Source organism: Hyla sarda, unplaced genomic scaffold (assembly GCF_029499605.1).
Source record: "Hyla sarda isolate aHylSar1 unplaced genomic scaffold, aHylSar1.hap1 scaffold_839, whole genome shotgun sequence".
Lineage (NCBI taxonomy): Eukaryota > Metazoa > Chordata > Amphibia > Anura > Hylidae > Hyla > Hyla sarda.
The window spans coordinates 33,756-58,229 of NW_026610866.1; the positions used below are offsets into that span (position 1 = coordinate 33,756).

Genomic DNA, 24,474 nt, shown 5'->3' on the forward strand with positions numbered 1-24,474 from the left:
TTTGTTGCCTGCAGATGCCTCCTTGGCTGTCCCCAAACGGTATCAAACCAACACCCACGGGAAGCTGTAAGCATAGAGGACATGCCTGCACCCCATTGGACTTACCTGTGTGGGTTAAATCCGGGTTATTTGACAACCTATGGCGGTGATGGTTCTGCTCAGGCAGAGCAGTGCTGATGCTCCTCATAAAGCTGTCGCTGCTGTGAAGGTTCTAGGTGACATCACAAATCCCTTTGGTTACATACACAACAAAGCTGGGTTGTTGTTGTTTACACTCTGCAAGGCCTGTGGAAGTGAGTGACATCATAGCACTGTAGTTCTGAGGGTTCAAGATGGATGCAACAATCTCCTGTTGCTTCTATGAAGGCCGTAATAGACGACATCACCAAACAGCTCCATAGTCACATACACAGCAAAGGAGAGATGTTGTTTACACCTAGTGATGTCAGTGGTATTGAGTGACATCACAGCACAGTGCTAAGGCTCCTGGGCCTGGACACAGCAGCGGCTGCAATATCTCAACGGAGAATACGTTTATATCTATGTGTGTGTGTGCGCATATATATATATATATATATATATATATATATATATATATATATATTTCTCCGCCGAAATCACTTTTAAACCCATTTCCACCTTTTTTTCCCTTCTCTTCCTCTTACTTTTTTTTCACGTTTTTTTACGTTTTTCTCCTTTTCGCCTCTTTTCTGGGCGTATTATTCTTCTTTTTCTTCTTTTTTTTCGTCTAATGCATACCCCATCAGTGCAGCAATGCTTATTCAATACCGCCAGCAGATGGAGACACTGGGGGATAATTTTCTAAGGATTTATACTGATTTTTCCTGTCTGAATTTGTCGCACAGAAAGTTGCAGGCCAAATATGTGTGACATTTCTGCGACTTTAGCTTCTAGAGCATTTTTACAACATTATACATAGGTGCTGAATACATAAAAAGCGACTGTTCAGCGACAGACAAGTCGCATCGGCTGAAAGTAGGCCAGAATGTCAGTCCATGTTGGAGCAGGTTTAGATACAGTCTAAAGCATAGATCTCAAAGTCTGTGCACAGAATTTAGCAAGGGCCTCGCACCTTCTGATGCATCAGGTAGGTGCACAATAGCATAGCCTAACCCTCTGTACTTTGGTCTATATTGATGCGGGACATAGACAGCCAGCTGATGACCAATCCATTAGTGCAATGGATGGCTGGAAGCATTTGTCTTTGCCTTTGCAATACCACAGAAGCAATGCATGGTCAATGTACAGCAATGACACACCTGTGTGAACAGCCAGGAGACCCCCCCCCCCCCCCCCCCCCATGTTATGTTACATAGTTACATAGTTAGTACGGTCGAAAAAAGACATATGTCCATCACGTTCAACCAGGGAATTAAGGGGTAGGGGTGTGGCGCGATATTGGGGAAGGGATGAGATTTTATATTTCTTCATAAGCATTAATCTTATTTTGTCAATTAGGAACATTCAGCACCCACCCGCTATCAAGGCAGCTGCCTATCATGTCATGCCCTACCTGCACAGGTGTGCTGGCTACTCAAATGATCCAATTAAGGAGGCCATTTAGTCAGCAGCAGCAGAAGTCCTGTGCCTGGACGCTCCAACAGCGGCCAGACACAAGCAGAAGCAGCAGAAGCAGCAGCAGCAGCACCACCTTTTGTTTTTTGGCTGCAGCAGCAGCAAGGCCCACAGGGCTGGCTAGCTGGCTAGCCAGCAAGCAGGTAGCAATGAAAGTAGGAATCTTTCTTTTTAACCCTGTAAGGGGGTGGTGCACTGTACCCGAAGATACTGCCATATCGGGTCAATGCATAGGGCGACGGAAGCAAGCTTCGAAATCGGCCCCCGTTCTCAAAAATCCATTTAATATATGGTCCCCAGATAGGGGACGTATCAGATATTAAACTGATAAGAACAGATACTACACTTGATCTTAGCCAAAAGGCCGAGAAGCGATAACCGTGAAAGGGGCGGGCCCAACAAGGTCCCCTTCATGGGCACTATCACTGCTTGCTGTCAGGGAGGCTGCCAGACAATTTTCCATGCACACTCTGGGCTGGGGGGCAGTCAACCACCAGTACACACAGCAGAACCTAAACCCATACCATTATTGCTAAGCAGCAAGACAGGGGCCCATTGCACTCCCACGGGGCCTTTTTAAATGCAATCCATAACCCGGATTTGCCAGGAACCCTTCTTACTCCTCCTACTTGCATGTGACACTGGGCTTAGGATCTGCATAGGAAACACACACACAAGCACACACCTACCTTTGTTGCCTGCAGATGCCTCCTTGGCTGTCCCCAAACGGTATCAAACCAACACCCACGGGAAGCTGTAAGCATAGAGGACATGCCTGCACCCCATTGGACTTACCTGTGTGGGTTAAATCCGGGTTATTTGACAACCTATGGCGGTGATGGTTCTGCTCAGGCAGAGCAGTGCTGATGCTCCTCATAAAGCTGTCGCTGCTGTGAAGGTTCTAGGTGACATCACAAATCCCTTTGGTTACATACACAACAAAGCTGGGTTGTTGTTGTTTACACTCTGCAAGGCCTGTGGAAGTGAGTGACATCATAGCACTGTAGTTCTGAGGGTTCAAGATGGATGCAACAATCTCCTGTTGCTTCTATGAAGGCCGTAATAGACGACATCACCAAACAGCTCCATAGTCACATACACAGCAAAGGAGAGATGTTGTTTACACCTAGTGATGTCAGTGGTATTGAGTGACATCACAGCACAGTGCTAAGGCTCCTGGGCCTGGACACAGCAGCGGCTGCAATATCTCAACGGAGAATACGTTTATATCTATGTGTGTGTGTGCGCATATATATATATATATATATATATATATATATATATATATATATATTTCTCCGCCGAAATCACTTTTAAACCCATTTCCACCTTTTTTTCCCTTCTCTTCCTCTTACTTTTTTTTCACGTTTTTTTACGTTTTTCTCCTTTTCGCCTCTTTTCTGGGCGTATTATTCTTCTTTTTCTTCTTTTTTTTCGTCTAATGCATACCCCATCAGTGCAGCAATGCTTATTCAATACCGCCAGCAGATGGAGACACTGGGGGATAATTTTCTAAGGATTTATACTGATTTTTCCTGTCTGAATTTGTCGCACAGAAAGTTGCAGGCCAAATATGTGTGACATTTCTGCGACTTTAGCTTCTAGAGCATTTTTACAACATTATACATAGGTGCTGAATACATAAAAAGCGACTGTTCAGCGACAGACAAGTCGCATCGGCTGAAAGTAGGCCAGAATGTCAGTCCATGTTGGAGCAGGTTTAGATACAGTCTAAAGCATAGATCTCAAAGTCTGTGCACAGAATTTAGCAAGGGCCTCGCACCTTCTGATGCATCAGGTAGGTGCACAATAGCATAGCCTAACCCTCTGTACTTTGGTCTATATTGATGCGGGACATAGACAGCCAGCTGATGACCAATCCATTAGTGCAATGGATGGCTGGAAGCATTTGTCTTTGCCTTTGCAATACCACAGAAGCAATGCATGGTCAATGTACAGCAATGACACACCTGTGTGAACAGCCAGGAGACCCCCCCCCCCCCCCCCCCCCATGTTATGTTACATAGTTACATAGTTAGTACGGTCGAAAAAAGACATATGTCCATCACGTTCAACCAGGGAATTAAGGGGTAGGGGTGTGGCGCGATATTGGGGAAGGGATGAGATTTTATATTTCTTCATAAGCATTAATCTTATTTTGTCAATTAGGAACATTCAGCACCCACCCGCTATCAAGGCAGCTGCCTATCATGTCATGCCCTACCTGCACAGGTGTGCTGGCTACTCAAATGATCCAATTAAGGAGGCCATTTAGTCAGCAGCAGCAGAAGTCCTGTGCCTGGACGCTCCAACAGGGGCCAGACACAAGCAGAAGCAGAAGCAGCAGAAGCAGCAGCAGCACCACCTTTTGTTTTTTGGCTGCAGCAGCAGCAAGGCCCACAGGGCTGGCTAGCTGGCTAGCCAGCAAGCAGGTAGCAATGAAAGTAGGAATCTTTCTTTTTAACCCTGTAAGGGGGTGGTGCACTGTACCCGAAGATACTGCCATATCGGGTCAATGCATAGGGCGACGGAAGCAAGCTTCGAAATCGGCCCCCGTTCTCAAAAATCCATTTAATATATGGTCCCCAGATAGGGGACGTATCAGATATTAAACTGATAAGAACAGATACTACACTTGATCTTAGCCAAAAGGCCGAGAAGCGATAACCGTGAAAGGGGCGGGCCCAACAAGGTCCCCTTCATGGGCACTATCACTGCTTGCTGTCAGGGAGGCTGCCAGACAATTTTCCATGCACACTCTGGGCTGGGGGGCAGTCAACCACCAGTACACACAGCAGAACCTAAACCCATACCATTATTGCTAAGCAGCAAGACAGGGGCCCATTGCACTCCCACGGGGCCTTTTTAAATGCAATCCATAACCCGGATTTGCCAGGAACCCTTCTTACTCCTCCTACTTGCATGTGACACTGGGCTTAGGATCTGCATAGGAAACACACACACAAGCACACACCTACCTTTGTTGCCTGCAGATGCCTCCTTGGCTGTCCCCAAACGGTATCAAACCAACACCCACGGGAAGCTGTAAGCATAGAGGACATGCCTGCACCCCATTGGACTTACCTGTGTGGGTTAAATCCGGGTTATTTGACAACCTATGGCGGTGATGGTTCTGCTCAGGCAGAGCAGTGCTGATGCTCCTCATAAAGCTGTCGCTGCTGTGAAGGTTCTAGGTGACATCACAAATCCCTTTGGTTACATACACAACAAAGCTGGGTTGTTGTTGTTTACACTCTGCAAGGCCTGTGGAAGTGAGTGACATCATAGCACTGTAGTTCTGAGGGTTCAAGATGGATGCAACAATCTCCTGTTGCTTCTATGAAGGCCGTAATAGACGACATCACCAAACAGCTCCATAGTCACATACACAGCAAAGGAGAGATGTTGTTTACACCTAGTGATGTCAGTGGTATTGAGTGACATCACAGCACAGTGCTAAGGCTCCTGGGCCCTGGACACAGCAGCGGCTGCAATATCTCAACGGAGAATACGTTTATATCTATGTGTGTGTGTGCGCATATATATATATATATATATATATATATATATATATATATATTTCTCCGCCGAAATCACTTTTAAAACCCATTTCCACCTTTTTTTTCCCTTCTCTTCCTCTTACTTTTTTTTCACGTTTTTTTACGTTTTTCTCCTTTTCGCCTCTTTTCTGGGCGTATTATTCTTCTTTTTCTTCTTTTTTTTCGTCTAATGCATACCCCATCAGTGCAGCAATGCTTATTCAATACCGCCAGCAGATGGAGACACTGGGGGATAATTTTCTAAGGATTTATACTGATTTTTCCTGTCTGAATTTGTCGCACAGAAAGTTGCAGGCCAAATATGTGTGACATTTCTGCGACTTTAGCTTCTAGAGCATTTTTACAACATTATACATAGGTGCTGAATACATAAAAAGCGACTGTTCAGCGACAGACAAGTCGCATCGGCTGAAAGTAGGCCAGAATGTCAGTCCATGTTGGAGCAGGTTTAGATACAGTCTAAAGCATAGATCTCAAAGTCTGTGCACAGAATTTAGCAAGGGCCTCGCACCTTCTGATGCATCAGGTAGGTGCACAATAGCATAGCCTAACCCTCTGTACTTTGGTCTATATTGATGCGGGACATAGACAGCCAGCTGATGACCAATCCATTAGTGCAATGGATGGCTGGAAGCATTTGTCTTTGCCTTTGCAATACCACAGAAGCAATGCATGGTCAATGTACAGCAATGACACACCTGTGTGAACAGCCAGGAGACCCCCCCCCCCCCCCCCCCATGTTATGTTACATAGTTACATAGTTAGTACGGTCGAAAAAAGACATATGTCCATCACGTTCAACCAGGGAATTAAGGGGTAGGGGTGTGGCGCGATATTGGGGAAGGGATGAGATTTTATATTTCTTCATAAGCATTAATCTTATTTTGTCAATTAGGAACATTCAGCACCCACCCGCTATCAAGGCAGCTGCCTATCATGTCATGCCCTACCTGCACAGGTGTGCTGGCTACTCAAATGATCCAATTAAGGAGGCCATTTAGTCAGCAGCAGCAGAAGTCCTGTGCCTGGACGCTCCAACAGGGGCCAGACACAAGCAGAAGCAGAAGCAGCAGAAGCAGCAGCAGCACCACCTTTTGTTTTTTGGCTGCAGCAGCAGCAAGGCCCACAGGGCTGGCTAGCTGGCTAGCCAGCAAGCAGGTAGCAATGAAAGTAGGAATCTTTCTTTTTAACCCTGTAAGGGGGTGGTGCACTGTACCCGAAGATACTGCCATATCGGGTCAATGCATAGGGCGACGGAAGCAAGCTTCGAAATCGGCCCCCGTTCTCAAAAATCCATTTAATATATGGTCCCCAGATAGGGGACGTATCAGATATTAAACTGATAAGAACAGATACTACACTTGATCTTAGCCAAAAGGCCGAGAAGCGATAACCGTGAAAGGGGCGGGCCCAACAAGGTCCCCTTCATGGGCACTATCACTGCTTGCTGTCAGGGAGGCTGCCAGACAATTTTCCATGCACACTTCTGGGCTGGGGGGCAGTCAACCACCAGTACACACAGCAGAACCTAAACCCATACCATTATTGCTAAGCAGCAAGACAGGGGCCCATTGCACTCCCACGGGGCCTTTTTAAAATGCAATCCATAACCCGGATTTGCCAGGAACCCTTCTTACTCCTCCTACTTGCATGTGACACTGGGCTTAGGATCTGCATAGGAAACACACACACACAAGCACACACCTACCTTTGTTGCCTGCAGATGCCTCCTTGGCTGTCCCCAAACGGTATCAAACCAACACCCACGGGAAGCTGTAAGCATAGAGGACATGCCTGCACCCCATTGGACTTACCTGTGTGGGTTAAATCCGGGTTATTTGACAACCTATGGCGGTGATGGTTCTGCTCAGGCAGAGCAGTGCTGATGCTCCTCATAAAGCTGTCGCTGCTGTGAAGGTTCTAGGTGACATCACAAATCCCTTTGGTTACATACACAACAAAGCTGGTTGTTGTTGTTTACACTCTGCAAGGCCTGTGGAAGTGAGTGACATCATAGCACTGTAGTTCTGAGGGTTCAAGATGGATGCAACAATCTCCTGTTGCTTCTATGAAGGCCGTAATAGACGACATCACCAAACAGCTCCATAGTCACATACACAGCAAAGGAGAGATGTTGTTTACACCTAGTGATGTCAGTGGTATTGAGTGACATCACAGCACAGTGCTAAGGCTCCTGGGCCTGGACACAGCAGCGGCTGCAATATCTCAACGGAGAATACGTTTATATCTATGTGTGTGTGTGCGCATATATATATATATATATATATATATATATATATATATATATATATATATATATATATATTTCTCCGCCGAAATCACTTTTAAAACCCATTTCCACCTTTTTTTCCCTTCTCTTCCTCTTACTTTTTTTTCACGTTTTTTTACGTTTTTCTCCTTTTCGCCTCTTTTCTGGGCGTATTATTCTTCTTTTTCTTCTTTTTTTTCGTCTAATGCATTACCCCATCAGTGCAGCAATGCTTATTCAATACCGCCAGCAGATGGAGACACTGGGGGATAATTTTCTAAGGATTTATACTGATTTTTCCTGTCTGAATTTGTCGCACAGAAAGTTGCAGGCCAAATATGTGTGACATTTCTGCGACTTTAGCTTCTAGAGCATTTTTACAACATTATACATAGGTGCTGAATACATAAAAAGCGACTGTTCAGCGACAGACAAGTCGCATCGGCTGAAAGTAGGCCAGAATGTCAGTCCATGTTGGAGCAGGTTTAGATACAGTCTAAAGCATAGATCTCAAAGTCTGTGCACAGAATTTAGCAAGGGCCTCGCACCTTCTGATGCATCAGGTAGGTGCTGTACTTTGGTCTATATTGATGCGGGACATAGACAGCCAGCTGATGACCAATCCATTAGTGCAATGGATGGCTGGAAGCATTTGTCTTTGCCTTTGCAATACCACAGAAGCAATGCATGGTCAATGTACAGCAATGACACACCTGTGTGAACAGCCAGGAGACCCCCCCCCATGTTATGTTACATAGTTACATAGTTAGTACGGTCGAAAAAAGACATATGTCCATCACGTTCAACCAGGGAATTAAGGGGTAGGGGTGTGGCGCGATATTGGGGAAGGGATGAGATTTTATATTTCTTCATAAGCATTAATCTTATTTTGTCAATTAGGAACATTCAGCACCCACCCGCTATCAAGGCAGCTGCCTATCATGTCATGCCCTACCTGCACAGGTGTGCTGGCTACTCAAATGATCCAATTAAGGAGGCCATTTAGTCAGCAGCAGCAGAAGTCCTGTGCCTGGACGCTCCAACAGGGGCCAGACACAAGCAGAAGCAGAAGCAGCAGCACCACCTTTTGTTTTTTGGCTGCAGCAGCAGCAAGGCCCACAGGGCTGGCTAGCTGGCTAGCCAGCAAGCAGGTAGCAATGAAAGTAGGAATCTTTCTTTTTAACCCTGTAAGGGGGTGGTGCACTGTACCCGAAGATACTGCCATATCGGGTCAATGCATAGGGCGACGGAAGCAAGCTTCGAAATCGGCCCCCGTTCTCAAAAATCCATTTAATATATGGTCCCCAGATAGGGGACGTATCAGATATTAAACTGATAAGAACAGATACTACACTTGATCTTAGCCAAAAGGCCGAGAAGCGATAACCGTGAAAGGGGCGGGCCCAACAAGGTCCCCTTCATGGGCACTATCACTGCTTGCTGTCAGGGAGGCTGCCAGACAATTTTCCATGCACACTCTGGGCTGGGGGGCAGTCAACCACCAGTACACACAGCAGAACCTAAACCCATACCATTATTGCTAAGCAGCAAGACAGGGGCCCATTGCACTCCCACGGGGCCTTTTTAAATGCAATCCATAACCCGGATTTGCCAGGAACCCTTCTTACTCCTCCTACTTGCATGTGACACTGGGCTTAGGATCTGCATAGGAAACACACACACAAGCACACACCTACCTTTGTTGCCTGCAGATGCCTCCTTGGCTGTCCCCAAACGGTATCAAACCAACACCCACGGGAAGCTGTAAGCATAGAGGACATGCCTGCACCCCATTGGACTTACCTGTGTGGGTTAAATCCGGGTTATTTGACAACCTATGGCGGTGATGGTTCTGCTCAGGCAGAGCAGTGCTGATGCTCCTCATAAAGCTGTCGCTGCTGTGAAGGTTCTAGGTGACATCACAAATCCCTTTGGTTACATACACAACAAAGCTGGGTTGTTGTTGTTTACACTCTGCAAGGCCTGTGGAAGTGAGTGACATCATAGCACTGTAGTTCTGAGGGTTCAAGATGGATGCAACAATCTCCTGTTGCTTCTATGAAGGCCGTAATAGACGACATCACCAAACAGCTCCATAGTCACATACACAGCAAAGGAGAGATGTTGTTTACACCTAGTGATGTCAGTGGTATTGAGTGACATCACAGCACAGTGCTAAGGCTCCTGGGCCTGGACACAGCAGCGGCTGCAATATCTCAACGGAGAATACGTTTATATCTATGTGTGTGTGTGCGCATATATATATATATATATATATATATATATATATATATATATATATTTCTCCGCCGAAATCACTTTTAAACCCATTTCCACCTTTTTTTCCCTTCTCTTCCTCTTACTTTTTTTTCACGTTTTTTTACGTTTTTCTCCTTTTCGCCTCTTTTCTGGGCGTATTATTCTTCTTTTTCTTCTTTTTTTTCGTCTAATGCATACCCCATCAGTGCAGCAATGCTTATTCAATACCGCCAGCAGATGGAGACACTGGGGGATAATTTTCTAAGGATTTATACTGATTTTTCCTGTCTGAATTTGTCGCACAGAAAGTTGCAGGCCAAATATGTGTGACATTTCTGCGACTTTAGCTTCTAGAGCATTTTTACAACATTATACATAGGTGCTGAATACATAAAAAGCGACTGTTCAGCGACAGACAAGTCGCATCGGCTGAAAGTAGGCCAGAATGTCAGTCCATGTTGGAGCAGGTTTAGATACAGTCTAAAGCATAGATCTCAAAGTCTGTGCACAGAATTTAGCAAGGGCCTCGCACCTTCTGATGCATCAGGTAGGTGCACAATAGCATAGCCTAACCCTCTGTACTTTGGTCTATATTGATGCGGGACATAGACAGCCAGCTGATGACCAATCCATTAGTGCAATGGATGGCTGGAAGCATTTGTCTTTGCCTTTGCAATACCACAGAAGCAATGCATGGTCAATGTACAGCAATGACACACCTGTGTGAACAGCCAGGAGACCCCCCCCCCCCCCCCCCCATGTTATGTTACATAGTTACATAGTTAGTACGGTCGAAAAAAGACATATGTCCATCACGTTCAACCAGGGAATTAAGGGGTAGGGGTGTGGCGCGATATTGGGGAAGGGATGAGATTTTATATTTCTTCATAAGCATTAATCTTATTTTGTCAATTAGGAACATTCAGCACCCACCCGCTATCAAGGCAGCTGCCTATCATGTCATGCCCTACCTGCACAGGTGTGCTGGCTACTCAAATGATCCAATTAAGGAGGCCATTTAGTCAGCAGCAGCAGAAGTCCTGTGCCTGGACGCTCCAACAGGGGCCAGACACAAGCAGAAGCAGAAGCAGCAGAAGCAGCAGCAGCACCACCTTTTGTTTTTTGGCTGCAGCAGCAGCAAGGCCCACAGGGCTGGCTAGCTGGCTAGCCAGCAAGCAGGTAGCAATGAAAGTAGGAATCTTTCTTTTTAACCCTGTAAGGGGGTGGTGCACTGTACCCGAAGATACTGCCATATCGGGTCAATGCATAGGGCGACGGAAGCAAGCTTCGAAATCGGCCCCCGTTCTCAAAAATCCATTTAATATATGGTCCCCAGATAGGGGACGTATCAGATATTAAACTGATAAGAACAGATACTACACTTGATCTTAGCCAAAAGGCCGAGAAGCGATAACCGTGAAAGGGGCGGGCCCAACAAGGTCCCCTTCATGGGCACTATCACTGCTTGCTGTCAGGGAGGCTGCCAGACAATTTTCCATGCACACTCTGGGCTGGGGGGCAGTCAACCACCAGTACACACAGCAGAACCTAAACCCATACCATTATTGCTAAGCAGCAAGACAGGGGCCCATTGCACTCCCACGGGGCCTTTTTAAATGCAATCCATAACCCGGATTTGCCAGGAACCCTTCTTACTCCTCCTACTTGCATGTGACACTGGGCTTAGGATCTGCATAGGAAACACACACACAAGCACACACCTACCTTTGTTGCCTGCACATGCCTCCTTGGCTGTCCCCAAACGGTATCAAACCAACACCCACGGGAAGCTGTAAGCATAGAGGACATGCCTGCACCCCATTGGACTTACCTGTGTGGGTTAAATCCGGGTTATTTGACAACCTATGGCGGTGATGGTTCTGCTCAGGCAGAGCAGTGCTGATGCTCCTCATAAAGCTGTCGCTGCTGTGAAGGTTCTAGGTGACATCACAAATCCCTTTGGTTACATACACAACAAAGCTGGGTTGTTGTTGTTTACACTCTGCAAGGCCTGTGGAAGTGAGTGACATCATAGCACTGTAGTTCTGAGGGTTCAAGATGGATGCAACAATCTCCTGTTGCTTCTATGAAGGCCGTAATAGACGACATCACCAAACAGCTCCATAGTCACATACACAGCAAAGGAGAGATGTTGTTTACACCTAGTGATGTCAGTGGTATTGAGTGACATCACAGCACAGTGCTAAGGCTCCTGGGCCTGGACACAGCAGCGGCTGCAATATCTCAACGGAGAATACGTTTATATCTATGTGTGTGTGTGCGCATATATATATATATATATATATATATATATATATATATATATATATTTCTCCGCCGAAATCACTTTTAAACCCATTTCCACCTTTTTTTCCCTTCTCTTCCTCTTACTTTTTTTTCACGTTTTTTTACGTTTTTCTCCTTTTCGCCTCTTTTCTGGGCGTATTATTCTTCTTTTTCTTCTTTTTTTTCGTCTAATGCATACCCCATCAGTGCAGCAATGCTTATTCAATACCGCCAGCAGATGGAGACACTGGGGGATAATTTTCTAAGGATTTATACTGATTTTTCCTGTCTGAATTTGTCGCACAGAAAGTTGCAGGCCAAATATGTGTGACATTTCTGCGACTTTAGCTTCTAGAGCATTTTTACAACATTATACATAGGTGCTGAATACATAAAAAGCGACTGTTCAGCGACAGACAAGTCGCATCGGCTGAAAGTAGGCCAGAATGTCAGTCCATGTTGGAGCAGGTTTAGATACAGTCTAAAGCATAGATCTCAAAGTCTGTGCACAGAATTTAGCAAGGGCCTCGCACCTTCTGATGCATCAGGTAGGTGCACAATAGCATAGCCTAACCCTCTGTACTTTGGTCTATATTGATGCGGGACATAGACAGCCAGCTGATGACCAATCCATTAGTGCAATGGATGGCTGGAAGCATTTGTCTTTGCCTTTGCAATACCACAGAAGCAATGCATGGTCAATGTACAGCAATGACACACCTGTGTGAACAGCCAGGAGACCCCCCCCCCCCCCATGTTATGTTACATAGTTACATAGTTAGTACGGTCGAAAAAAGACATATGTCCATCACGTTCAACCAGGGAATTAAGGGGTAGGGGTGTGGCGCGATATTGGGGAAGGGATGAGATTTTATATTTCTTCATAAGCATTAATCTTATTTTGTCAATTAGGAACATTCAGCACCCACCCGCTATCAAGGCAGCTGCCTATCATGTCATGCCCTACCTGCACAGGTGTGCTGGCTACTCAAATGATCCAATTAAGGAGGCCATTTAGTCAGCAGCAGCAGAAGTCCTGTGCCTGGACGCTCCAACAGGGGCCAGACACAAGCAGAAGCAGAAGCAGCAGAAGCAGCAGCAGCACCACCTTTTGTTTTTTGGCTGCAGCAGCAGCAAGGCCCACAGGGCTGGCTAGCTGGCTAGCCAGCAAGCAGGTAGCAATGAAAGTAGGAATCTTTCTTTTTAACCCTGTAAGGGGGTGGTGCACTGTACCCGAAGATACTGCCATATCGGGTCAATGCATAGGGCGACGGAAGCAAGCTTCGAAATCGGCCCCCGTTCTCAAAAATCCATTTAATATATGGTCCCCAGATAGGGGACGTATCAGATATTAAACTGATAAGAACAGATACTACACTTGATCTTAGCCAAAAGGCCGAGAAGCGATAACCGTGAAAGGGGCGGGCCCAACAAGGTCCCCTTCATGGGCACTATCACTGCTTGCTGTCAGGGAGGCTGCCAGACAATTTTCCATGCACACTCTGGGCTGGGGGGCAGTCAACCACCAGTACACACAGCAGAACCTAAACCCATACCATTATTGCTAAGCAGCAAGACAGGGGCCCATTGCACTCCCACGGGGCCTTTTTAAATGCAATCCATAACCCGGATTTGCCAGGAACCCTTCTTACTCCTCCTACTTGCATGTGACACTGGGCTTAGGATCTGCATAGGAAACACACACACAAGCACACACCTACCTTTGTTGCCTGCAGATGCCTCCTTGGCTGTCCCCAAACGGTATCAAACCAACACCCACGGGAAGCTGTAAGCATAGAGGACATGCCTGCACCCCATTGGACTTACCTGTGTGGGTTAAATCCGGGTTATTTGACAACCTATGGCGGTGATGGTTCTGCTCAGGCAGAGCAGTGCTGATGCTCCTCATAAAGCTGTCGCTGCTGTGAAGGTTCTAGGTGACATCACAAATCCCTTTGGTTACATACACAACAAAGCTGGGTTGTTGTTGTTTACACTCTGCAAGGCCTGTGGAAGTGAGTGACATCATAGCACTGTAGTTCTGAGGGTTCAAGATGGATGCAACAATCTCCTGTTGCTTCTATGAAGGCCGTAATAGACGACATCACCAAACAGCTCCATAGTCACATACACAGCAAAGGAGAGATGTTGTTTACACCTAGTGATGTCAGTGGTATTGAGTGACATCACAGCACAGTGCTAAGGCTCCTGGGCCTGGACACAGCAGCGGCTGCAATATCTCAACGGAGAATACGTTTATATCTATGTGTGTGTGTGCGCATATATATATATATATATATATATATATATATATATATATATATATATTTCTCCGCCGAAATCACTTTTAAACCCATTTCCACCTTTTTTTCCCTTCTCTTCCTCTTACTTTTTTTTCACGTTTTTTTACGTTTTTCTCCTTTTCGCCTCTTTTCTGGGCGTATTATTCTTCTTTTTCTTCTTTTTTTTCGTCTAATGCATACCCCATCAGTGCAGCAATGCTTATTCAATACCGCCAGCAGATGGAGACACTGGGGGATAATTTTCTAAGGATTTATACTGATTTTTCCTGTCTGAATTTGTCGCACAGAAAGTTGCAGGCCAAATATGTGTGACATTTCTGCGACTTTAGCTTCTAGAGCATTTTTACAACATTATACATAGGTGCTGAATACATAAAAAGCGACTGTTCAGCGACAGACAAGTCGCATCGGCTGAAAGTAGGCCAGAATGTCAGTCCATGTTGGAGCAGGTTTAGATACAGTCTAAAGCATAGATCTCAAAGTCTGTGCACAGAATTTAGCAAGGGCCTCGCACCTTCTGATGCATCAGGTAGGTGCACAATAGCATAGCCTAACCCTCTGTACTTTGGTCTATATTGATGCGGGACATAGACAGCCAGCTGATGACCAATCCATTAGTGCAATGGATGGCTGGAAGCATTTGTCTTTGCCTTTGCAATACCACAGAAGCAATGCATGGTCAATGTACAGCAATGACACACCTGTGTGAACAGCCAGGAGACCCCCCCCATGTTATGTTACATAGTTACATAGTTAGTACGGTCGAAAAAAGACATATGTCCATCACGTTCAACCAGGGAATTAAGGGGTAGGGGTGTGGCGCGATATTGGGGAAGGGATGAGATTTTATATTTCTTCATAAGCATTAATCTTATTTTGTCAATTAGGAACATTCAGCACCCACCCGCTATCAAGGCAGCTGCCTATCATGTCATGCCCTACCTGCACAGGTGTGCTGGCTACTCAAATGATCCAATTAAGGAGGCCATTTAGTCAGCAGCAGCAGAAGTCCTGTGCCTGGACGCTCCAACAGGGGCCAGACACAAGCAGAAGCAGAAGCAGCAGAAGCAGCAGCAGCACCACCTTTTGTTTTTTGGCTGCAGCAGCAGCAAGGCCCACAGGGCTGGCTAGCTGGCTAGCCAGCAAGCAGGTAGCAATGAAAGTAGGAATCTTTCTTTTTAACCCTGTAAGGGGGTGGTGCACTGTACCCGAAGATACTGCCATATCGGGTCAATGCATAGGGCGACGGAAGCAAGCTTCGAAATCGGCCCCCGTTCTCAAAAATCCATTTAATATATGGTCCCCAGATAGGGGACGTATCAGATATTAAACTGATAAGAACAGATTTTTTTGATTGAAAGAGCTTTATTTTCCGTTCAGTCATTACAAGTCGTACAATAAATTACAGTCACACAAAGCATGATAGTACAATACACAGCAAAGGTTCCCTAAGCTATACATCGCACACCATGCTACTCTAACATTCAGCTCAATCCTGCAATATAAAGGCACAAGAGATCAAACAAAAACCGAATAATACAATCTGTGATCGGGGTAGGGGTGTGGGCGACTATGTGGGGGTAGGGAGGGGGCGGATCACAGGGCCAAACTGTTGGGCTGTATCTTCAGGGAGACATGGGAGAAGGAGAGGGGTCTTCACTCCTCTTCTTCCTCATCAACGGCCGAGCTGTCCAAGATGGAATAGTCTCTAAGCAGGTTCTTGATGAACCTGCGGCAGTCCCGGACGGACATGTTTTCCCTGTTGATCACGAGGCGGTTCCTGGCAAGCCACACTGCGTCCTTAAAACAGTTCATAAGGCGCCAGGCCTCCTGGATGGCCTCCACGTCGTGGGTCCCAGGGAACAGGCCGTAAAGCACCGAATGGTACGATAGGCAGCTCCTGGGCACTGAGTCTCTGAGTTCGTATTCTAGGGCGTCCAACAGACCCTGTGCAAAGGGGCACTGCCAAAACACGTGGAAAGATGTTTCCTCCACGTAGGGGCAACGGGGGCAGTACCGGGTCTTGCACAGGTTGCGGGCATGCATGAATGACCTGAGAGAGAGACCTCCCATGACGGCCATCCACGACAAGTCCTTGTGTCCATTGGTAAGCCGCTTTGAGGCCACATTGTTCCAAACTGTCTCTGCAGTGGCTGCGGGGAGTCCCGGAACCAGCTCGGTCGAGTCCTTAGCTCGGATGAGCTTGTGGATTGTCTTTGGCTTCCATAGGTCTGGTTTCAGTCCTTCCAGCTGGTGCTCCCTCACAAACCGGACAACATCCCCATAGAACCAGGGAGTGTTCCAGTTGTAAGGGATGGAGCTGTCCCACTTGTCCCAGCCCAGCTGTCTCCAGAGGGGCATGAGAAGCAAGCGAGACATGGACCTGCCCGCTGAGCCAGTCTTTTCTACAAGAGTCCGCTGCACCGTGACACATGCAAAGGAGGCCCTCAGCAGAGCGGGGATGTCGGGTATTCCCTTCCCACCCTTGCGGGGTTCCTTGTACATCACGGTCCTCTTGACTCTGTCCATTTTGCCCCAGACGAAGCCAAACACTGTCCGGGTGATGGCCTTGCAAACGGTGGTATGGGGAGGCCAGGCCTGTGCGGTATATTGGAGCACAGGCAAAACTTCACTCCGCAGGACAAGTGCCTTGCCTTCCATCGTGAGCTTTCTGGAGCTCCACAGTCCGATCTTCGAGTTTATCCTTCCTAGTCGGTCTTGCCAAGACTTAAGGGCCGCTCCTTCCTTCCCGAACCAGACTCCAAGAATTTGAATGAAGTCCGGCTTAATAGTAAAGGGGAAGGGGGCGGAAGAAGCCAGGAGCCATTCCCCGAAGAGCATGGCCTCCGACTTCCCGCAGTTGACTTTTGCCCCCGAAGCTCTGCCGAAGTCCTCGCAGGTCTGGACGAGTGCAGTCACCGAACGCTGGTCAGCGCAGAAGACGGTCACGTCGTCCATGTAGAGCGAGCACTTGACCTCGTGGCGATCTGGTCCTGGTGCGGTGATCCCTCTGATCTCTCCATTCTGCCGGATAGTCTCAGCGAAGAGCTCTATAACACAAACAAAAAGGAGAGGTGAAAGAGGGCAGCCTTGTCTAACCCCTGAAAGAATGGAAAAGGGGTCAGTCTTCCAGCCGTTCACCAACACCGTGCTGTAAATGTCAAAATACATAACGTTAACAAAAGAGCAAAACATCTTCCCCAGACCCAGCCTGCGCAAAACCCTGTCCATGAATGCGTGGGAGACACGGTCGAACGCCTTCTCCTGATCTAAGCTGACCAGGGCGGCGCGGCCCCCGCGGTCCTGGATGTAATGGACCGTGTCTCTCACAAGGGCAAGGCTGTCGGCAATCCTGCGGCCAGGAATGCTGCAGGTCTGGTCCGGATGGACGATCTGCCCCATGACAGGTTTCAGCCTGTTGGCCAGCACCTTGGCGAGGATCTTGTAGTCCACGTTCAGGAGAGAGATGGGACGCCAGTTTTTCAGGTCGCATCTCTCCCCCTTCCGCTTATACAAGATCGTGATCATCCCTTCCCTCAACGACGGAGGCATTCTGCCCCCCACCACCATCTCCTCGTACACCTCCAACAGGTCCGGACAGATCAGGTCACCCAGCGCTACGTAGAGCTCGGCCGGGAGACCGTCACTGCCCGGGGTCTTGCCGGGCTTAAAGGATTTAGCGGCAGAGAGCAGCTCCCCCACCGTCAAGGGGTCGTCCATAGCCGCCGCACCTGCGGGATCAACAACGTTAGTGACACCTGACAGGAACCTCTCGGCGGCTTCGGGGTCGGATGACTTGGGGGCGTAGAGGTTGCTGTAGAAGTCGTGGACGACCCCCATCACTTCCTCCTTGCCGCTCCTCATGTGTCCGGTCTCATCTCGTAGCTCAGTCAGGGGCGTGTGGCCGGCATGGAGCTTCCTGAAAAAGAAAGAGTTACATTTCTCACCCTTCTCCAGGTTCTCCACCTTGGAACGAAAAACGATTCGCTTGGATTCCTCCTCAAAGTGCCTTTTCAAGCTCTTTTTGGTCTCCTCCAGCTCCTCCCTGACGTCCCAGCCACACTGGAGCAGGTCCTGCAGGGACCGCAGCTCGCGCTGCAGTTTCCTCAAGTCCCACTTCTTCGCACACGCCTGTTGTCTGCCTTTTGCCTGAAAGAAACAACGGAATTCGACTTTAACATATTCCCACCAATCGCTGATGCACTTGAACAGACATTTGTCATTTCGCCATACAAGGTAAGCATCCCTAAGTTCCTCCATGACCTCCCTCTGCTCCAACAGGGCACAATTCAACTTCCAGGAGCCCGGGCCAGGTGGGAATCCATGGCCCAGAGTCCCCCGGAATCGAATGGCCCTGTGGTCAGAGAAGAAGCAGGGGACCATAGAGTACGACACCTTTCTGACTGCTCTCGAAGTGAAGATGAAGTCTATCCGAGAACGGAGCGAGCCATCGGGGCGGCTCCACGTATAGTTTACGGAGCCGTTCCCGATGGACCCGACAACGTCCTGCAAGGATGCCTCCGTCACCATCTCAATCAGCAGTTTAGACGTCACGTCCAGGTTGGCGGATGTGCCAGAACTGCGCCCGTCCACCTCAATGGGGCAGTTGAAGTCACCACCCAACACTACTGCTCTAGTGGTGGCGAGTTCAGCCCGCAGGGCCTGGAGAACCTCCAGTCGGACATCCCTCTCAGGGGAGGCATACACGTTGATGAGCCGCACGGGCTCACCCGCCCAGGAACCGTCTGCGACAAGAAGTCTGCCACAGACGAGCTCCCGGACGGAATCAAGTGCAAAGTTACCTCCCCTGATCAGGATGGCCACCCCCGCAGACCTATTGTCGCCCCCACCAGACCAGTAGGAAGGGCCGTGAGGCCACTGCCTGGCCAGATGGTTGTAAGACCTAGAAGCAGACAAAGCACATTCCTGCAACATGTAAACATCACACCTCTGGGAGTCTAAGAACGTAAGAACAGTCTGAAATCTAAACCAAGCTCTAATACTCCTCACATTAATGCAGAAGATGTTGAGATCAGCCATGGGAATAAAAAGAGAGGTTAGTTCTGATACTAGTTACCAGTCTGGTCGGACGGGTCCTCTTCTCTGGCGCCTGTCGGCTCCTGTGGCTTCTCGTAGCGCCCTTCCAAGAACTCGTCGTAGACCGTGTTGGACGGAGTGTCCAGGATTTTCTTAACCTCTGGGTCCTGCAGCAGCTCCTCCATAGATTGAGCTTGGACTGGCTCTGCTTGGACCTGCTCCACTTGGGCCTGCTCCATCACCTCCTCTCCTTCTGAAGCCTCAAGGCTCTCGCAGACCTGCTCCATATCCTCCTCCTCATCTGAAGCTTGAGGGGTTTCGCAGGTCTCGATTATCTTTCTTTTGTGGGACTCTTCTGATACGTTGTCCCTTCCTTTCCTCTTCCTCTGTATGGTACCTGGGGGAGGAAGCACAGGAAAGTCCTCCGAAGGGCGGGCACCAGCAGCTGGAGGGGGGTTAGGTGCTGCTGGGCCAGGAGAGAAAGGAGGCTGGGTGGGGCGGGGGGCAGGAGAGAGTGCCCGGGCAGGGGAGGATGGGGCAGGGGTGGGCCGGGCAGGGGAGGACGGGGCAGGGGTGGGCCGGGCAGGGGAGGACGGGGCAGGGGTGGGCCGGGGTGGGGTACGGGGGGCAGGGGTGGGCCGGGGTGGGGTACGGGGGGCAGGGGTGGGGCGGGATGGGGCAGGAGGGGCGGGGGTGGGACGGGATGGGGCAGGAGGGGCAGGGGTGGGACGGGATGGGGCAGGAGGGGCAGGGGTGGGACGGGATGGGGCAGGGGTGGGGCGGGATGGGGCAGGAGATGGGGCGGGAGGGGCAGGGGATGGGGCGGGAGGGGCAGGGGAGGGGCGGGACGGGGCAGGGGTGGTGGCTTTCGCCTTCTTACCCTCCTTGGTCGGCTTGGCCATCCGTGGTGTTGGCTCCGGAGCTGGGGCTGGCTTCGGTGCTCTCGCTGCCACAGATGCCCATGTTCTCTCCCTCTGGGGGCAGTCCTTGTAGCTGTGGGCTGCCAGTCCGCAGAGGTTGCAGGTCTTGCTCTTGGGGCAGTCCTTGGTCGTGTGACCTGTCACACGGCAATACCTGCAGGCATCCTCCGTACAGTCCTTGCCCTCGTGGCCCATCTTGCCACATCTCCTGCAGGTCTGCGGCATGTCCGGGTAGAAGATAAGTCCTGTGGAGTTGCCCAAGGAAAATGTCGTTGGCAGGTGCTGTAGTCCGTCTGGAGAAGCAGGGTTCTTGTTGAGTCTGACGACCACAGACCACTTGCAGGTCCAGTATCCGAGTGAGTTCAGGATGCGGGTGGGCTCCCTCACCACGGTGCAGAAGCGCTTCAGGAAGGTCGAGATGTCCGTGCCTGGGGTGTGTGGGTTCCGCATTGAGACCGTCACCCGCCTCTCCTCTCTTTGAATAAGGCAGTTGCCCACAAAGCGAGAGAAAGGGGATTCGGGACTCGCCGCTTTCACCACCTCCCAGTATCTTCTACAGGTCCCAATGGTGGCAAAGGTGATGTAGAAGATTCCCGAAAAGAAGGTTGCTATTCCCAGGGTGTCAGCCGTGGGGAAGCCTTGATCCGCCAGCATCTTCTTGCAGAACACGTCGTGGGACATGTCCGGCACCCTTCCGTCCACGGGCTTGAGCTTCAAGGCAACAGTCTGCCTCATCCAGGGCTCCAGGGTTGGAGCTTCCAGGTTAGGAATTCTGCCGCCCTTCTGCCTTGCCGTGGTGGAGGTTGAAGCTTGCTGTGGTTGGGGCTGGACCTCCAGGCCTTGCCCTGCAGCCTCCTGGGTGGACTTGCTGGTTGAGGCCATGGCTTCTTCCAGCAGGCTCTTTTCCGCTTCCTTGCTTGCTTGTGGAGAGAGGCTTCGCAAAGTCTTCTTTCCCGGGTGGGAGGAGCTATGCAGATCCGGTCCCGGTGGGAGGAGCTATGCAAATCCTTCTCCAGAGGCAGCGAGTTTCTTCGAAAAGATTCTGCGCCGCCTTCCTCTTCGCCGCTGTTCCGGAATTCACCGCCGATTCCCTTCTTCCAGGTTCTTCGTCGGCTTCTTCCGGAGCTGCAGTCTTCAAGATCTTCTCCTTCTTCAGATGTTCCGAGGCAGGCAGGAGACGATCTTCAGGTGGTATGCTCTAGAGAAATGCGGTTCTAATAAGAACGAAAAGTACTGCAATCGTACTACGCAAAATCTCTACCACAATGCTTGGAGTTCTTCAGACCGTAGCGATCATGGTATCTCCCCTGCCAGGTAAGTATCTGATAAGAACAGATACTACACTTGATCTTAGCCAAAAGGCCGAGAAGCGATAACCGTGAAAGGGGCGGGCCCAACAAGGTCCCCTTCATGGGCACTATCACTGCTTGCTGTCAGGGAGGCTGCCAGACAATTTTCCATGCACACTCTGGGCTGGGGGGCAGTCAACCACCAGTACACACAGCAGAACCTAAACCCATACCATTATTGCTAAGCAGCAAGACAGGGGCCCATTGCACTCCCACGGGGCCTTTTTAAATGCAATCCATAACCCGGATTTGCCAGGAACCCTTCTTACTCCTCCTACTTGCATGTGACACTGGGCTTAGGATCTGCATAGGAAACACACACACAAGCACACACCTACCTTTGTTGCCTGCAGATGCCTCCTTGGCTGTCCCCAAACGGTATCAAAGCAACACCCACGGGAAGCTGTAAGCATAGAGGACATGCCTGCACCCCATTGGACTTACCTGTGTGGGTTAAATCCGGGTTATTTGACAACCTATGGCGGTGATGGTTCTGCTCAGGCAGAGCAGTGCTGATGCTCCTCATAAAGCTGTCGCTGCTGTGAAGGTTCTAGGTGACATCACAAATCCCTTTGGTTACATACACAACAAAGCTGGGTTGTTGTTGTTTACACTCTGCAAGGCCTGTGGAAGTGAGTGACATCATAGCACTGTAGTTCTGAGGGTTCAAGATGGATGCAACAATCTCCTGTTGCTTCTATGAAGGCCGTAATAGACGACATCACCAAACAGCTCCATAGTCACATACACAGCAAAGGAGAGATGTTGTTTACACCTAGTGATGTCAGTGGTATTGAGTGACATCACAGCACAGTGCTAAGGCTCCTGGGCCTGGACACAGCAGCGGCTGCAATATCTCAACGGAGAATACGTTTATATCTATGTGTGTGTGTGCGCATATATATATATATATATATATATATATATATATATATATATATTTCTCCGCCGAAATCACTTTTAAACCCATTTCCACCTTTTTTTCCCTTCTCTTCCTCTTACTTTTTTTTCACGTTTTTTTACGTTTTTCTCCTTTTCGCCTCTTTTCTGGGCGTATTATTCTTCTTTTTCTTCTTTTTTTTCGTCTAATGCATACCCCATCAGTGCAGCAATGCTTATTCAATACCGCCAGCAGATGGAGACACTGGGGGATAATTTTCTAAGGATTTATACTGATTTTTCCTGTCTGAATTTGTCGCACAGAAAGTTGCAGGCCAAATATGTGTGACATTTCTGCGACTTTAGCTTCTAGAGCATTTTTACAACATTATACATAGGTGCTGAATACATAAAAAGCGACTGTTCAGCGACAGACAAGTCGCATCGGCTGAAAGTAGGCCAGAATGTCAGTCCATGTTGGAGCAGGTTTAGATACAGTCTAAAGCATAGATCTCAAAGTCTGTGCACAGAATTTAGCAAGGGCCTCGCACCTTCTGATGCATCAGGTAGGTGCACAATAGCATAGCCTAACCCTCTGTACTTTGGTCTATATTGATGCGGGACATAGACAGCCAGCTGATGACCAATCCATTAGTGCAATGGATGGCTGGAAGCATTTGTCTTTGCCTTTGCAATACCACAGAAGCAATGCATGGTCAATGTACAGCAATGACACACCTGTGTGAACAGCCAGGAGACCCCCCCCCCCCCCCCCCCCCCCCATGTTATGTTACATAGTTACATAGTTAGTACGGTCGAAAAAAGACATATGTCCATCACGTTCAACCAGGGAATTAAGGGGTAGGGGTGTGGCGCGATATTGGGGAAGGGATGAGATTTTATATTTCTTCATAAGCATTAATCTTATTTTGTCAATTAGGAACATTCAGCACCCACCCGCTATCAAGGCAGCTGCCTATCATGTCATGCCCTACCTGCACAGGTGTGCTGGCTACTCAAATGATCCAATTAAGGAGGCCATTTAGTCAGCAGCAGCAGAAGTCCTGTGCCTGGACGCTCCAACAGGGGCCAGACACAAGCAGAAGCAGAAGCAGCAGAAGCAGCAGCAGCACCACCTTTTGTTTTTTGGCTGCAGCAGCAGCAAGGCCCACAGGGCTGGCTAGCTGGCTAGCCAGCAAGCAGGTAGCAATGAAAGTAGGAATCTTTCTTTTTAACCCTGTAAGGGGGTGGTGCACTGTACCCGAAGATACTGCCATATCGGGTCAATGCATAGGGCGACGGAAGCAAGCTTCGAAATCGGCCCCCGTTCTCAAAAATCCATTTAATATATGGTCCCCAGATAGGGGACGTATCAGATATTAAACTGATAAGAACAGATACTACACTTGATCTTAGCCAAAAGGCCGAGAAGCGATAACCGTGAAAGGGGCGGGCCCAACAAGGTCCCCTTCATGGGCACTATCACTGCTTGCTGTCAGGGAGGCTGCCAGACAATTTTCCATGCACACTCTGGGCTGGGGGGCAGTCAACCACCAGTACACACAGCAGAACCTAAACCCATACCATTATTGCTAAGCAGCAAGACAGGGGCCCATTGCACTCCCACGGGGCCTTTTTAAATGCAATCCATAACCCGGATTTGCCAGGAACCCTTCTTACTCCTCCTACTTGCATGTGACACTGGGCTTAGGATCTGCATAGGAAACACACACACAAGCACACACCTACCTTTGTTGCCTGCAGATGCCTCCTTGGCTGTCCCCAAACGGTATCAAACCAACACCCACGGGAAGCTGTAAGCATAGAGGACATGCCTGCACCCCATTGGACTTACCTGTGTGGGTTAAATCCGGGTTATTTGACAACCTATGGCGGTGATGGTTCTGCTCAGGCAGAGCAGTGCTGATGCTCCTCATAAAGCTGTCGCTGCTGTGAAGGTTCTAGGTGACATCACAAATCCCTTTGGTTACATACACAACAAAGCTGGGTTGTTGT

The 24,474-nt window shown here is 48.9% G+C and overlaps 7 non-coding genes and 2 pseudogenes across 7 annotated transcripts; all 9 read right to left on the minus strand.

Annotated features, from left to right (window-relative positions):
• Positions 1-1,781: 1,781 nt before the first annotated feature.
• Positions 1,782-1,972, minus strand: LOC130347461 (U2 spliceosomal RNA). Its single transcript, XR_008885386.1, has one exon. It is a non-coding gene; the product is annotated as a U2 spliceosomal RNA (small nuclear RNA).
• A 2,098-nt stretch (positions 1,973-4,070) lies between these two features.
• Positions 4,071-4,261, minus strand: LOC130347464 (U2 spliceosomal RNA). Its single transcript, XR_008885388.1, has one exon. It is a non-coding gene; the product is annotated as a U2 spliceosomal RNA (small nuclear RNA).
• Positions 4,262-6,356: 2,095 nt separating this feature from the next.
• Positions 6,357-6,547, minus strand: LOC130347465 (U2 spliceosomal RNA). Its single transcript, XR_008885389.1, has one exon. It is a non-coding gene; the product is annotated as a U2 spliceosomal RNA (small nuclear RNA).
• A 2,071-nt stretch (positions 6,548-8,618) lies between these two features.
• LOC130347466 (U2 spliceosomal RNA) lies at positions 8,619-8,809 on the minus strand. Its single transcript, XR_008885390.1, has one exon. It is a non-coding gene; the product is annotated as a U2 spliceosomal RNA (small nuclear RNA).
• Positions 8,810-10,905: 2,096 nt separating this feature from the next.
• LOC130347467 (U2 spliceosomal RNA) lies at positions 10,906-11,096 on the minus strand. The gene has a single exon (XR_008885391.1). It is a non-coding gene; the product is annotated as a U2 spliceosomal RNA (small nuclear RNA).
• A 2,091-nt stretch (positions 11,097-13,187) lies between these two features.
• Positions 13,188-13,378, minus strand: LOC130347468 (U2 spliceosomal RNA). The gene has a single exon (XR_008885392.1). It is a non-coding gene; the product is annotated as a U2 spliceosomal RNA (small nuclear RNA).
• A 2,087-nt stretch (positions 13,379-15,465) lies between these two features.
• LOC130347443 (U2 spliceosomal RNA) lies at positions 15,466-15,638 on the minus strand (annotated as a pseudogene).
• A 5,798-nt stretch (positions 15,639-21,436) lies between these two features.
• LOC130347448 (U2 spliceosomal RNA) lies at positions 21,437-21,604 on the minus strand (annotated as a pseudogene).
• Positions 21,605-23,703: 2,099 nt separating this feature from the next.
• On the minus strand, positions 23,704-23,894 carry LOC130347469 (U2 spliceosomal RNA). The gene has a single exon (XR_008885393.1). It is a non-coding gene; the product is annotated as a U2 spliceosomal RNA (small nuclear RNA).
• Between the last annotated feature and the right edge of the window lie 580 nt (positions 23,895-24,474).